The 14,862-nt window shown below is 36.0% G+C and overlaps 1 long non-coding RNA gene across 1 annotated transcript in view; it reads right to left on the reverse strand.

Moving 5' to 3' along the window:
* Positions 1 to 14,862, reverse strand: part of LOC123386806 — a 536,021-nt gene that overhangs the window by 280,288 nt on the left and 240,871 nt on the right. The window contains exon 2 of the long non-coding RNA XR_006601245.1: positions 2,484 to 2,606. This is a non-coding gene — a long non-coding RNA (uncharacterized LOC123386806). The remainder of the gene's footprint in view (positions 1 to 2,483; positions 2,607 to 14,862) is intronic.

The following is a 14,862-nucleotide window of genomic DNA, read 5'->3' on the forward strand; positions in this document are numbered from 1 at the left end:
CTTTTATAGGATAAAGAATAAAATACACCGAAGAGAAAAGTGGAAAATATCTGCCTGGCTGGGGCCACAAGTCCACCTGTCTGAGGCAAGAAGAACCAGAGTTGGCTTGGCATTAGGGGACTGGCTGGCTGATTACATTGTATGTTTGCTCAAGCGGAGCATTTATAGAGTCACAAAAGTGTCTAAGTCTTGTTAAGTGATGTGGCATCTCGGACAGGGATAGCTCCGTCTCAGGTCTAGAAAGCGATTTTACTAATCCCCCATTTTTTATCATTCTTGACAATTCTAGAGGTTTGATAAAAATGTTGGTCTTAGTGTTAACTTTCAGTGAGCACTGCCTCTTCAGGTCTCAGTTTATTGTTCTTGAGAGAAAATGTCAGACTTGTATTATTGGACCTTGCTATGTTTTTTTCTCTTTTGTCATTCTAGTGGAAGAGAGACCATCTGTTGGTCAATGGATGTCCCCATGCATTTAAAACATTTGAAAGAATGCAGTATATCAGGGAGACAGTTGTAATTATCAGCAACAAAACAATGCCTGTGGTTTCAAGAGTGCTCCTAAGTCAGGGTCCCCATAACTCAAACAAACTAGCTAGAATCCAGTAAGTCAAGAAATAACCCCAAAGAGTGGGATGCTTCTTTAAGCCAGTGGCCTGTTTATGTATTTCATGTGACTAGGTTTCCACTTTCCCAGAAATGTTTATCCAGTCAGCTTATTCCAGAGAAAATGAGACATCAGAAATCAGGGAAAAGTCTGTGATAGGCAGAAGGAAGTACAGATTAGTAGCATCATAACAAATCCAACAGTCACGTGGAGGCTGAATCACTCTTCCCTTGCAATGGCCCAAGATACGTGAACAATGGCATTATCTCTTCAGGCCAAGGCAAGGAAAAAGATGGACAAAGAATCATAAAGATCTTTATGGTATAACTAGGAAAGAGAAGAACTGAGAGGAAAGGAGGAATGCAAAAAAATGTTCTTGATCCAACATATTGGGAGGAAGCAGTTTACCTCAGCGTTGACTACTTCTCTTCCTAGTCTATTTGATTTTGAGGTCTCCTGTGTTTATACATGACCAGGTGTCAGATGAAGTCTTTGGTTGTGAAATATGCACCCAAGGTTCAACACCTTGTAATTTGACAGCAGTATCGGTGGTCGAGATTTCTTGGTAAGATCCACTCCAAGAATCTCACTTTTGCATAAGCATCAGAGTAAAACAGTAACTGTCTACATATGACAAAAGACTTAAAAATGCCCAATGCTAAAGATCGTGTAAGAGTTCATTATAATGGAACTGACAAGGAAACTTGGTTATTTCTGGGACATAAAGCATTTTAAGATAATAATTGGAATTATGACTTGTAATACTACACCAAGATATGTCCAATTTTTAAGAACGGCATATAATTTCTGGGACACTTCTATTAATAACATATACCCATACAGATATAAGTTAAAGAACACTTAGTATCACTTCTGATTTGACAATGCTTCCCATGTAATTTAACATGCCAAATAAGCCTAATTGGCTTAACAGTTTTATTTTTATAAGAAGAGAGAACAAATATTTTGAGATGTTCCAGAGACTGGCTGAAAAATTCCAAAGTTTGCCTAAAGTAAAAAGACTTACTCAGAATTTGATTTTGGGTCAGAAAATATCCATTTAACCAAAGTGACAAAGACTCCAAAGGCAAATCCAGATATTTACATGGTTAAAAACAAACCAAAAAAAAAAAAAAAACAAACAAAAACGCATGGATGTACTTTTTGATATTAGACCTCATGAAAAAATAAAATAAATCAAATTCCAATCTTAGGCAGCTTGACCACATATAAAATTCCTTTCTCAAGACTAATTTTACATAAACCTTCTACATTTTTAAAGATTCATTTATATTTTATCCACTCTGTTTCATTTTTCTCATTCTCTGAAACCACTGTTGTTTTACTTTAGGACAAACTTATTCTCCTTTTCCCTTAACAAAACATCTCTATACCTCGTGTCCTTCCTTACCAAAAACACATGCTAATTTCCACAGAGATATTTCTTTTATCATTTTATAGTAATTTTAATTACATATATTAATTAGAATTTTTAACCTTTAGAATACTTAATTCCTATTGAAGTCAAAAAAGGAAACAATTGTGGACTGGCCAACTTATAAATGCCTTTCATAATTTCTCGAAGTATACTCTTCCTTACAGTAAAATTTTCCATGTGGCACAAAACACGTATACTAATAGATACAAATACCTTTACTTCCATAAAGAAGTCAAAAGTAGATAAACTTAGGTACAATAATTAATGTTTCATTTTTAAGCTTATCTGGAAATAATTTAGCCAACGAATACCCATCATTTTACATTATCTATCTATTGACCTATCGACCTATCTATTATCTATCTATTCAAAAAAATATAAAACTTGTGGACCCAAGAGATGCATGCAAGACAGTGGAGCTCAAGTCAGAAAGTGACTTACCCAGGGATTTTGGTAATGAGAGGAACAGTGAACTAAAATTTTCAGCAGGTGCCTCATGGGTACATCTCATTGTCCTGTAGGCCATCAGCAGTTAGCTTCGGACCCCATCCTCATTGCCAAAAACTGCTGAGATACAATCAAAGGAGACAATTTAGTTAATGTAAAGCTTGCTTACACTTCATGAAGCAGACAGTCTTAATTTAGAGAACTGCAAAACGGGGCAGAAGCAAGGAACTTTTACAGGATAAAGAATAAAGAACAAGGAAGAGAAAAGCAGAAAATATCTGATTAACTAGGGCCACACAGTCATCCTTGTTTGGGGTGAGAAGGCCCAGAATTGTCTTGGCATTTGGGTATTGGATGACTGGATTTACTGTGTTTCTGGTTAAGCAGCGTACTTATAGGCACGTATTTATAGACACACAGAAGTTATTTGCTTCATTTTGTTGACGTGCTACCCCGGGCAGGAGCAGCTCCATCTTGGATCAAGAAAGTTATTTCAACACCAGATAACCATTTTCAATCGTTTCTGGTTTACTTCTTGAGGTTTTTTGATTTTTGTGTTATCAAATTCATAACTATAGTCTTACTTTCTCCTCTGATTAAAACTAAATTTTGCATACAATTTTGATTTCTTAAAATATGTCCATACCAGTCCAGTTCATAGAGATATTCATCAGTCTTTAAGCTGCTTATTACTCTGTACTATGCCTTTGTATTTTCTTCAACCTCTTATAGTTGAGTAGTGAGGTAATTTCCTATACATTTCTACTATAAAATTACTGAAATAAAAAACCTTGTTTTGTATACATAAATGTTTTCCTCCCATGGAAATGGCTAGAAATTGTATTACTGACTGCAAATGTATAAGCAGTTTTGTTATTACTGCAAAATTTTCCTCCTTAATGTTATAACATTTTATATTCCATCAAAGTTATAGGAGAGTGATCTTTTGTTCACAAATTTATTTTCCTTTCTTTTAACCATTTCTTATGATAGCAAAGTGTCTGGAACATGGTAGCTATTAAAAAGGTGGTTCCCGTTCTAAAAACTTTCACAATTTATTTCTAAGCCTTCTCCAACAACATGAAAAGCAAATTTTATGTTATGCTTAATTTAAAGATTTTTTAGAACTGTATTAGAAAGAGAATAAGTGAACTTCTTAGAAGCACATTTCAAAACATTTCTTTAATCATCAGACAATTTTTAAAAATCATCTACCAATGAGTATTTTCTCCTACTACATACAAATTCAATAAAAAACCTTGGTATTATGGTATACAAATCACTGTATCTTTGATCATACACATAAAGAGATGGTGATAATCATGAGCTATTTGTAGAACCGGGATTTGAATATAAACTTGAAAATGAGAAAAAGAAAATCTACCATAAGCACACAACAGCCTTCCTAAGGCTTTTATCAGAAATGACCAAGGAGACACATGTCCCAAGATACCACTGCTTAAATAATTCATTATCCACTGCATGCTGAATGATGAAGAGTAAACAGGAAGGGTGCACATCAAGAAGCCTGTGCATCGGGATGCCAACAGAGGATGTTATGCTGTGTGCTACAGCACTAAATTCCAAAGTAAACTTAACAACCTGTTAAGCAGGTTCTTTCAAACTTCCTTAATGTCTCTGAAATGAGGGCTGAACACATTTTTGACATCCATCTCTTTGAGCAGTTTCATCCACACTTCTCAGTTGTTCTACTGAATTATAACAGGAGAGCCAAGATCATTAATAATGATATCTTAGCTGTTGACAGCCTGCTGTGATTTAACCAATACTTATAACATTATGTGCTTGCTGCAGTGGTCGCAGACAAACACAAAATATTTATCAGAGTGCACTGGATAGGTTTGTTATTAGAAAACTGTTTAAACAACTAGCTCATATTTTATTACATTCATTTTTCTAGTATTTCCAGTATTTTATTGTTGCAATAACTCTAGGCCTAAGATGGAGCCCGCTCCTGTGCAGGGGCGTCACATCAGGAAACTGAAACTTAGGTAACTTTTGTGTCCTTGTAAGTGCTCTGCTTGAACAGAAATAGTAAATCCTGCCAGCTAATCCGCACACAACTCTGGGCCTTCTCACCCCAACAAGGTTGGCTGCGTGGCCCCAGCCAATTGTATATTTTCCATTTTCTCCTTCCATTCCTTATTCTTTATCCTATAAGCCTTTTTGGCCTTCTGTTCCATTCTTCTCTAAATGGAGATTGTCTGCTTCATGAAGTGTTAAATGAAGTTTGTTGGTGTCACCTAATTTGTCTTCTTTTATCATTTTAACAGTGGAGAGGAGGGAGTTGAGGATAGAAGGAGAGGGGGACAGGTGTATGACTTCTCTGAATAAAGAGTGAATCTTTCCATATTATATGATGTTGGCTTCTGAACCAGGTTTTATATATAAAAATATAAAATTAAGTTAAAAAAATGAAATGAAAATACAAACTCCAGATATGAATACAAACGAAAATGAAGGAATACTGCTTTATATAAAATATCATATAACCACACAGGGAAAAAAATACGATTTTTGAGCACAGTTTACTAGTTGTTTAAATTTATTAGAATATACTCTAAAAAAAAATACCTGAACTAAAAATTTGAATTTCCTTTAGTAGAGTTATTGTTAATAGTGGTACTGAACACGCTCTTGTAATTCTGTATTTTGTATGTTGTAGAATTGAGAAGTTGAGTAAATATATTTCAATATAGGACTGTCACTGTAAATAAAGGTAAGAGTATGGAAGAATGGGGTAGATAAGGAGAAAACTCTATAGTGCAGGATCTGAACTGGAAGTTTCCATATAATCTTATGGATACATCCCCTAGTCATTCAGTTAAGTTGCCTAGAAGTAGAACACTTTAGTACAATAAGCACAATCAATTTTTCAGATCTTGATTTCTAAATACCATTCTCTACTTAAGAAAGCAGAGCTCTGTGGACAAATGCCTGATGAAGATGCAGGCTGAACAGAGTACAGGCTGAGCCTGTGGCATCTAATTGTGCAACAAAGAAAATGAGGGGGTGGGTAGGAAGGAATACATTAATTGGACATGTCAGGAGGAAAAGCTCTTATTGGCCAAATTTAGACAATAAAAAGCACTGAAAAAAAGCCTTACAATGAATTAAAATATACTGAATATAAAAGAATCCATAAATCCATAGCAATACTCAGAAAAATAAAAGAAATGGAAAAGGGAAAAAGAAGAAAGCAAGATGGAGAGAGAAAGCTCTTCTCTATATGAAAATGTTAGCGAATGCATGTAGAAGGAATATAGGTAACACTAAACAAAACACTCCTTTGCAACTATGAATATATTGATTTTGGAAAGGGCCATCAAAAGATATTAAACTTTTGGGGTGAATGAAGATTAAGGGACAAAATATTCACATCATCTCCATGCATTGCTCCATTAACTATTTTTTTTAGGTTTATTTATTTTTGAGAGAGAGAGCAGGGGAGGGGCCAAGAGAGAATCCTAATCAGGTCCCGTGCTGTCAGGGCAGAACCTGACAAAGGGCTCGAACTCAGGAACCCTGAGGTCATGGCCTGCACCGAAATTAAGAGTCGGTCACTTAACAGACTGAGCCACCTAGGTACCCCAACTATTTGTTAATAACAAAAATAAAAGAGAACTTTTCATGTGAGGATTCTGGCAGTCACCATCTTAATCACTGGGACAGACTGATATGTGTCTTCTGATGATCAGTAACAGAAAATACATACAGTGTCACTGATTGCCCCCAAATGTCCAACCTAAGTCTAATCGTAAGAAAAGCATTAACAAACCTAGATTGTGAAATAGCAGGATGATGACTACACCACTTTGTTAACATACTCATTCTGCAGTTATTTACTAACCATCCACTATGTGCCCATCACTGGTCTAGGCAGAGAGCTTACAGAAAGGACACGTACCTTCTCAGCACTTATCACTTTACTTCAAACTAGAGGGCACGGCAGAAGCTTGGTAAGAATGATCTTTAGATCACATGCTCACAAAAGATCCCTCTAGAGAAATAATATTTGAGTAAGATCCAAGAAAACTGAATGGGTCCATGTGTCCCATGTTGGAAACATGCTTGGACTAACTGAGGGGTACAAAGCAAGATAGCTGGCCTAACTGCAGTGGGTTGAGGAAGGAGGAAAGCAGGAAAGAACGAGGTTGCTAGGAACCATTTTATGTAAGATGATTCATTTAAAACACAGCAAGATGATTCATTTAAAACTTTCTTCTAAGTATAATGGGAAACTACTGGGAAGAAACATGCCTGCCCACAAGACATGTATATCGTGTCTCTAAAGATATGTACTTGCTAATTTTTATCTTATTTACTGAGAAGAGAAAACTAAGATACAGTTTACATCTATCTCTTAAAACATTTGTTTTGTGTAGATTTATGGAAAACACCTCAAGAGTCCACTCTTTGGCTCTTATACAATTATCATTAAAGAATGACAAAAGAGTATGAAGACTTCAATGGGACCGTTGTCTCAGAACCCAGTTAGAAGGAAGCTTGGGTGAGTTTTTAGAATAATATATTGTTTGAAACTGATCCCAAACCTCTCAGGAAGTCCCTTGATGATTCATCTTACACTTAACACACATTGTATTTGAAATTGTTGGAAATTTCATCTGAGTCATTGTTCTATCAGTCCAATTGAAGGTATTAAAAAAAAAAAGTCTCCAAACTATGTCACAGTGGAGAAAGAGTATATGACAGCCTTCAATGAAATGTAATAAACAGCCACTGCTGTTTGAAGGGAGGAGTTGCGGGACAGGTCTTTTCAAGGCCATATTCTACCAACCACCTCATTTGCTAGTGCAAGCATTTTGGAAACTACTGGCAGGGGAGGAATTGAAAAATCTCTGGAAATGCTTAATTTCATTTTCAATTTAAGTAGCCGGAGCCTACTCAAAGACATAGTCCCTAGAGTGAAACTCTGCAGCTGAGAAATTCTTTCAAATATTTCCCATTCTGCTGCTAAGATTCCTTAAAGCAAGATATAGGCAGTTTGGTTCAGTTCTTGTTTGAGTCACATCTGAGGGAAGAAAATCCTGCTGATGCTCCCTCCTATCTGTCTTTACTAATGTCTCTATCACTATTCTTTAAATTTTTTTTCAACGTTTTTAATTTATTTTTGGCACAGAGAGAGACAGAGCATGAACGGGGGAGGGGCAGAGAGAGAGGGAGACACAGAATCGGAAACAGGCTCCAGGCTCCGAGCCATCAGCCCAGAGCCTGACGCAGGGCTCGAACTCACGGACCGCGAGATCGTGACCTGGCTGAAGTCAGACGCTCAACCGACTGCGCCACCCAGGCGCCCCCCTATCACTATTCTTAATGGTGCTCTCTAAACCTGATGGACATGCCAGTCCATTTATGAGTTTTTCTAAGGGCTCACATTGCTCTTGATCCCATTGTGGAATTTTGCTGAAGTCAATGGGAACTACATGACTGGATCAAGGTGGGATATGCGACCTCATGAGTTTAATACAAATTTAAACTCTTTGAAAGAGAACAAGAAAGAGCCAGAGGAGTAAGAAAAATGTGATGAAATGCCCCAGCTGAAAACTAGAAGCAAATGAGAGATACCACATGGAGACATAATGGAATATCAGAACATATTTGTGAAGATACAGACAATGTAATAAATGTACTCACATTTTAAAATAAGACTAGTGTTCAACTAGAACCACAGCAGGAAGAAATAGAAAATTTAAACACACCAATAAGCAGCAATGAAATTGAATCTGTAATTAAAAAACTTACAAAAAACAAAAGTCCAGGACCAGAGGGTTTCACAGGTGAATTCTGCTGAACATTTAAAGAAGAGTTAATACCAATTTTCTCAAACTATTCCAAAAAAGAGAAGATAAAGAAAAGCTTCCAAATTCATTCTTTGAGACCACCATATTGTGGTACCAAAGGCAGATAAAAATACAACAAAAAAAGAGAACTAAAGGCCAATATCTTTGAACATAGATGCAAAAATTCTCAACAAAATACTAGCAAACCAAAACCAAAAGTACATTAAAAAGAAAAGTTCTCTAAGAACAAGTGGAATTTATTCCTAGGATGCAGGGATGGTTCAATAATCACAAATCAATCACTGTGATACATTACATCAGTAAGAGAAAGTATAACAAACACATGATCATTTCAATAGATGCAAAAAAGCATCTGACAAGGTAGAACATCCATTACTAATAAAAACCCTCAACAAATTAGGTTTAGAGGGAATATATCTCAACATAATAAAGGCTTTCTATTAAAAACCAGCAGTTAACATACTCAATGGGAAAACAAACTAAGAGATTTTCTCCTAAGGTCAAGAACAAGACAAGGATGTTCACTATCACCACTGTTATTTAACATAGTACTGGAAGTCCTACCCACAGCAATCAAAGAACAAAAAGAAACACAAGATATCCAAACTGGTAAGGAAGAAGTAAAATTTTCACTATTTGCAGATGACATGATACGCTATATGGAAAACCCAAAAAGACTGCACAAAAGACTACTAGAACTGATAAGTGAATCTAGTAGTCGCAGAATACAAAATAAATATACAAAAATCTGTTGCATTTCTCCACAAAAAATAACAAAGCAGCAGGAAGAGAAATTAAGAAAACAATCACCCTTACAAATTGAACTAAAAATAACAAAATACCAAGGACCTTAACTGAAGAAGTGAAAGACCTATACTCTGAGAACTATAAAACATGAACAAAACTGAAGATAACACAAAGAAATGGAAAGACATCACACAAAGAAATGGAAAGACATCCCATGCTCATGGATAGGAAGAACAAATATTGTGAAAATATTTTTAGTACCCAAAGCAATGTACATATTTAATGCAATCCCTATCAAAATACTAACAGCATTTTTCACAGAACTAGAACAGGCAATCCTAAAATTTATATGGAACCATAAAAGATCCCAAATAGCCAAAGCAATCTTGAAAAAGAAAAACAAACAGCCTTCAAGTTATACTACAAAGCTGCAGTAATTAAAAAAATATATGGTACTGTCACAAAAATAAACACACAGATCAATGGAACAGAAATGACACCCAAATTATATGGTCAATTAATTCTCAACAAAGGAGGCAAGAATATGCAATGGGAAAAAGCAGTCTCTTTAACAAATGTGCTGGGAAAACTAGAGAGCTACATTCAAAAGAGTGAAACTGGACCACTTTCTTACACCATACACAAACATAAACTCAAAATGGATTAAAGACCTAAATGTGAGACCTGAAACCACAAAAATTCTAGACAAGAGCACAGGAAGCAATTTCTCTGACACTGAAAAATAGGAACATTTTTCTAGATATGTCTCCTGAGGCAAGGGAAATAAAAGCAAAAATAAACTTTTGGGACTACATCAAAATAAAGAGCTTCTGCAGAGCGAAGAAAATGATCTGAAAAAGTAAAAGGCAACGTATGGAATGGGAGAAGTTATCTGCAAATGACATATCCGATAAAGGGTCAGTATCCAAAATATATAAAGAATTAATACAACACAACACCCAAAAAACAAATACTCTAGAGAGTCGGAAGAAGACATGAACAGATATTTCTCCAAAGAAGACATACAGATTGCCAAAAGATACATGAAAAGCTGCTCAGCATCTCTCATTATCAGGTAAATGCAAATCAAAACTACAATGAAATATCACCTGATACTTGCTGGAATGGCTGAAATCAGCAACACAAGAAACAAAGGTGTTGGTGAGGATGTGGAGAAAAAGGAACCTTCCTGCAGTGCTGGTGGGAATGCAAACTGGTGCAGCCCCTGTGGAAAACAGTATGGAGTTTCCTCAAAAAGTTAAAAACAGAACTACTCTATGAACCAGTATTCATACCACTGGAGATTTACTCTCAAAATACAAAAAAAAAAATTAATACAAAGGATACATGCATCTCTATCTTTAATTTAGAGCAGCATTATTTATAATAGCTGAATTATGGAAGCAACCCAAGTGTCCACTGATTGATGAATGGATAAAGAAGTATATATGTATATACCACATATACGTGTACATCATACATACATACGATGGAATATTATTGAACCGTTATAAAGAATAAAATCTTGCCATTTGGAGCAACATGGATGGAGCTAGAGAGTATAATGCTAAGTGAAATCATCAGTCAGGGAAAGAAAAATGACATATTATTTCAATCATATGTGGAATTTAAGAAGTAAAAGAAAGGAGCAAAGAAAAAAAAAGAGAAACAAACCAAGAAACAAGACTCTTAACTACAAAGAACAAACTGGTGTTTTCCAGAGGGAAAGTGGGGGGAGGGATGGGTGAAATAGGTGATGCGATGACGACTGAGTAATGTATAGAATTGTTTAATCACTATTTGTATACCTGAAATTAATGCAACACTGGAGCTAAAAGAAACAAACAAAAGCTTCATAAAATTTTTTTAAATATTAAAATAAAATAAGACTGGTATAGAGTCACAAACACCATTATGGCCTAAAGCAGAAGGACCCTCAAGACATAAAATTTAACATGCAGATTTATGATTTAGAATTCAATACCAGGCTTGTGGTTACAGTCAGATATTACATATATATTTTATTTCTATTTCTATTTCTATTTTTATTTTTGAGAGAAAGAGAGGCAGAGTTTGAGTGGAGGAAGGGGCAGAGAAAGAGGGAGACAAAGAATCCAAAGCAGGCTCCAGGCTCTGAGCTGTCAGCACAGAACCTGACGCCGGACTTGAACCCACGAACCATAAGATCATGACCCAAGCTGAAGTCAGACACTTAACTGACTGAGCCACCCAGGAGCCCCAGATATTATACTTTTAACGTTGTCATCAAGATTTTATCTTATATACAGAGAACAATAGATCACATTTGAGGTTTTTCCTGACCTTTTTCATTAATTACATTCCCAACTAACCAGAGAAAGTTCTGAGCTTTTCTTTTATCTGTACAAATTAGTACAACTTTCTGATATATATTTACCTTCCTACAAAGATAAATAACAATTTACACACTGGCAGATATACTTCAGTTTGTCTTGATTGCTCTGAGTGCTTCGGTAGCTTTCTTACAACTCTTGACTTAAATTTATGTATAAAGTATTCTTAATTCTCTGGTTAGCACCTTTTTAAAATGAAGTTTATTTCCTCATTTGTGAGGAGTGAGTTCTGCATAATGTCTTACTTAGTTCAATGAAATTGCAGTCATTTTGACAGCACAAAATCTTCAGGAAGAAAATATGCTATAGAAAATATCAACAATTATTGAACTTAGATTGTGGGTGGAGGCTACTGTGGTGACTCAGTCAGCTGAGCGTCCACATCGGCTCTCAGGTCGTGATCTTATGGTTTGTGAACTCAAGTTCCGCATCGGGCTCTCACTGTTGTCAGTGCAGAACCCACTTGAGATCCTCTGCCCCGCTCATGCGTTCTCTCTCAAAAATGAATAAACATTAAAAAAAAAAAAGACAGAGAATTCATTACCAAGAAACAAGCCAATAAGCAAACAAATGAAACATAACAACTAAAACATGTTGCCTTCATATTATTCCACCATAAAATTGAAGAGTGGTAGGCATGGTTTTCATATGGAACTAGATAATAGGATGTTGCAGTTTTTACATACCTCAATCATCCAGTCTAGACATGTGTAGTTCATGCCCTCAGAGATTTTATCCATAACTCATTACATTCCCAGTCCAATTTCCTTGACTGAACATACACATCCTTCATCTCCAATAAGCATTACAGTGAATTACAGACTGCACCTTATCACCAGCTAGCCTTAAAATTGCCCAAGGGAGTGCGGTTCTGTAGGCATAAACAGGGTTCCCCATCCAAAAGCCTTTCCCCCACCACCTGATAGTGTGCCTAAAATGCCACATTAGAATTCAATCCTTGCAGGCTGAAATACTTTCACTCTCCAAAGAATTCTCTATTAAAATGCAGATATGGCTAAGAGATTAAACACCTAAGGTTAATTTCTCAAAATCAACAAATATTTTGGGAGATGGAGAGCAAGATATGAAAAAGATGAAATAAAAAGTTATGGCATAAAGTAATAAATGGGCGGCTAAGCCACAGGAGAAGGGAGCAGGGATTGAAGGGAGGACGGAAGGACCCCAAAGACATACTTAACTTCTTAACTTCATAAGACAACATATGGAAGTGGAAAAAAACCTGAAACTAACGGAAGAATTCATTGCTGCTTTCAAATAACTATCTTAGATCAGTGTTTGCACAAGATATTTTTCTCAGAAAATTTGTTCATGAGATCAATTAGGAATAAAAAAGTCTTGTACAAGTAGATTTGAGAAACCCTTACACTTCACCTCCTACCATTAGCTTCATGATGGATATTACTATGTTAAGGGCTCTTAACAGTAAACAATGGCCATCTGTAACTCAGCTTTCCTAAATTTACATACGATAGACTTTTTCTTTAAGGCTACCACAGTGGCCTCCACCCACAATCTAAATTCAATAATTGTTGGTATTTTCTATAGCCTATTTTCTTCCTGAAGATTGTGTGCTGTCAAAATGATTGTAATTTCACTGAACTAAGTAAGACATTATGCAGAACTCACACCTCACAAATGAGGAAATAACTTTCATTTTAAAAAGGTGCTAACCAGAGAATTAAGAATACTTTACACACATATTTTTTTTAACAGGTGCATATTTAGAAAATGGACACACTGTGGGGCGCCTGGATGGCTCAGTCGGTTGAGCGTTCGACTTCGGCTCAGGTCACGATCTCGCAGTTCGTGGGTTCGAGCCCCACATTGGGCTCTGTGCTGACAACTCGGAGCCTGGAGCCTGCTTCAGATTCTGTGTCTCCCTCTCTCTGCCCCTTCCCCACTCATGCTCTGTCTCTCTCTGTCTCTCAAAAATGAATAAACGTTAAAACAATTAAAAAGAAAAAAGAAAATGGACACCACACAAATACCAATATCATCATGCAAGCATCCAAAGTACACTGGAAACGAACTTGCTTGGGAATCGAAAGGACTACATTTAAGTTCTGGTTTTACCAGAACATCTAAGCATTATAGATTCTCTGTCAATTAATGGGAAAATAATTTTTTTCTTTAGAATTCTCTCACATGATTATCGTAAGGACTCAGGGAAGTACCTAATAAACTAGAAGGTATAGAGGTATTACTTTGGCTTGACTTCTTCATACTGGGTACCACCAATTCTAAAGACAATCAGGCTACCATAGAGACCAACCAACAGACCCCAGTGGGGTTGAAATTCCCATTGGAACAGTTTCTTCCAAAACAAATTCATGAATCAAAATGAATTAATTCAATGTGCATAACACCTGGCTAACAAAAAACTCCTTTATCGGTCATCCCAGGCAATGCATCTTACTATAATAATGGTGTTTCATTAGTCCTGAAGGGATAAAGTTATGAGAGACTTACTTAATAGATATCAATGAAATGTTGTCCAAAGTAGAAAAAGAATTTTTTTCTTTAAGAGATTGTTTTTATTTCATAAGTCACCTAATAAGGCAAGTAAGTAATTAGTAACATTTTTAAGTGAATGTTGGAATAGACACATGCACTGGAGTCCATACTGCATTGACAGTCTGAGAGATTAAGAATGTCAATTCCCATTTGGTTTAATCACCTCACATTGTTTGAAACTGGGGAATCAGAAAGAAAGCAAGAGGTGAGAGTGTTTCTTATGGAATGGAGGGAATTCCTGAGGGCAAGGTAGCAAGGGTCCTATGACAGATTTACAGAGAGATGTATGATACAACTCGAGCACAGGACAGCCAGCTCAGTTTCCTGGGGTATCCTTCTCGTGAAGGCCCAGCTTTTGAGGTGCCTGCTCTCATGTGGTGTAAAAGAAAATTCATGTAGACTGGAACTTTAAATCATGTTCCTCCTATATCATGATCTTTTAGATCACAATAAAGTTGATGCTTAATGAGTAAAGTTCTAGTGGAAACTACTGGATTAAAGAGGACTGAGGGAGCAGAGGTGTTCCAACTCTCCAGAAGAAAAGAGAATTTTAGTACCTATCTGGTACAGTAGCTTAAAATAATCCATAGCATTCACTGACAGTGGAAAGGAATTCAATATTAGAAGCAAGAAAGATAGCATATGAGAACAGTAGAGTGTATTTTGATTGCTCTACTGTTTACAGAAAGCCATTTTTTTATGAAGAAAAAAAAAAAAAAAACAGGATGCCCACTATCATCTAATTTGTACAGCCATAACATGATACAGGGGAAAAGCCAATAGTTTTTGATACATGGAAAAGAATATGCTGTGGACAACAAACTTGGAAAACTTTATTTCTATTTTTTTAATGTTTGTTTATTTTTGAGAAACAGA

This window comes from Felis catus, chromosome B4 (genome assembly GCF_018350175.1).
Source record: "Felis catus isolate Fca126 chromosome B4, F.catus_Fca126_mat1.0, whole genome shotgun sequence".
Taxonomy (NCBI): domain Eukaryota; kingdom Metazoa; phylum Chordata; class Mammalia; order Carnivora; family Felidae; genus Felis; species Felis catus.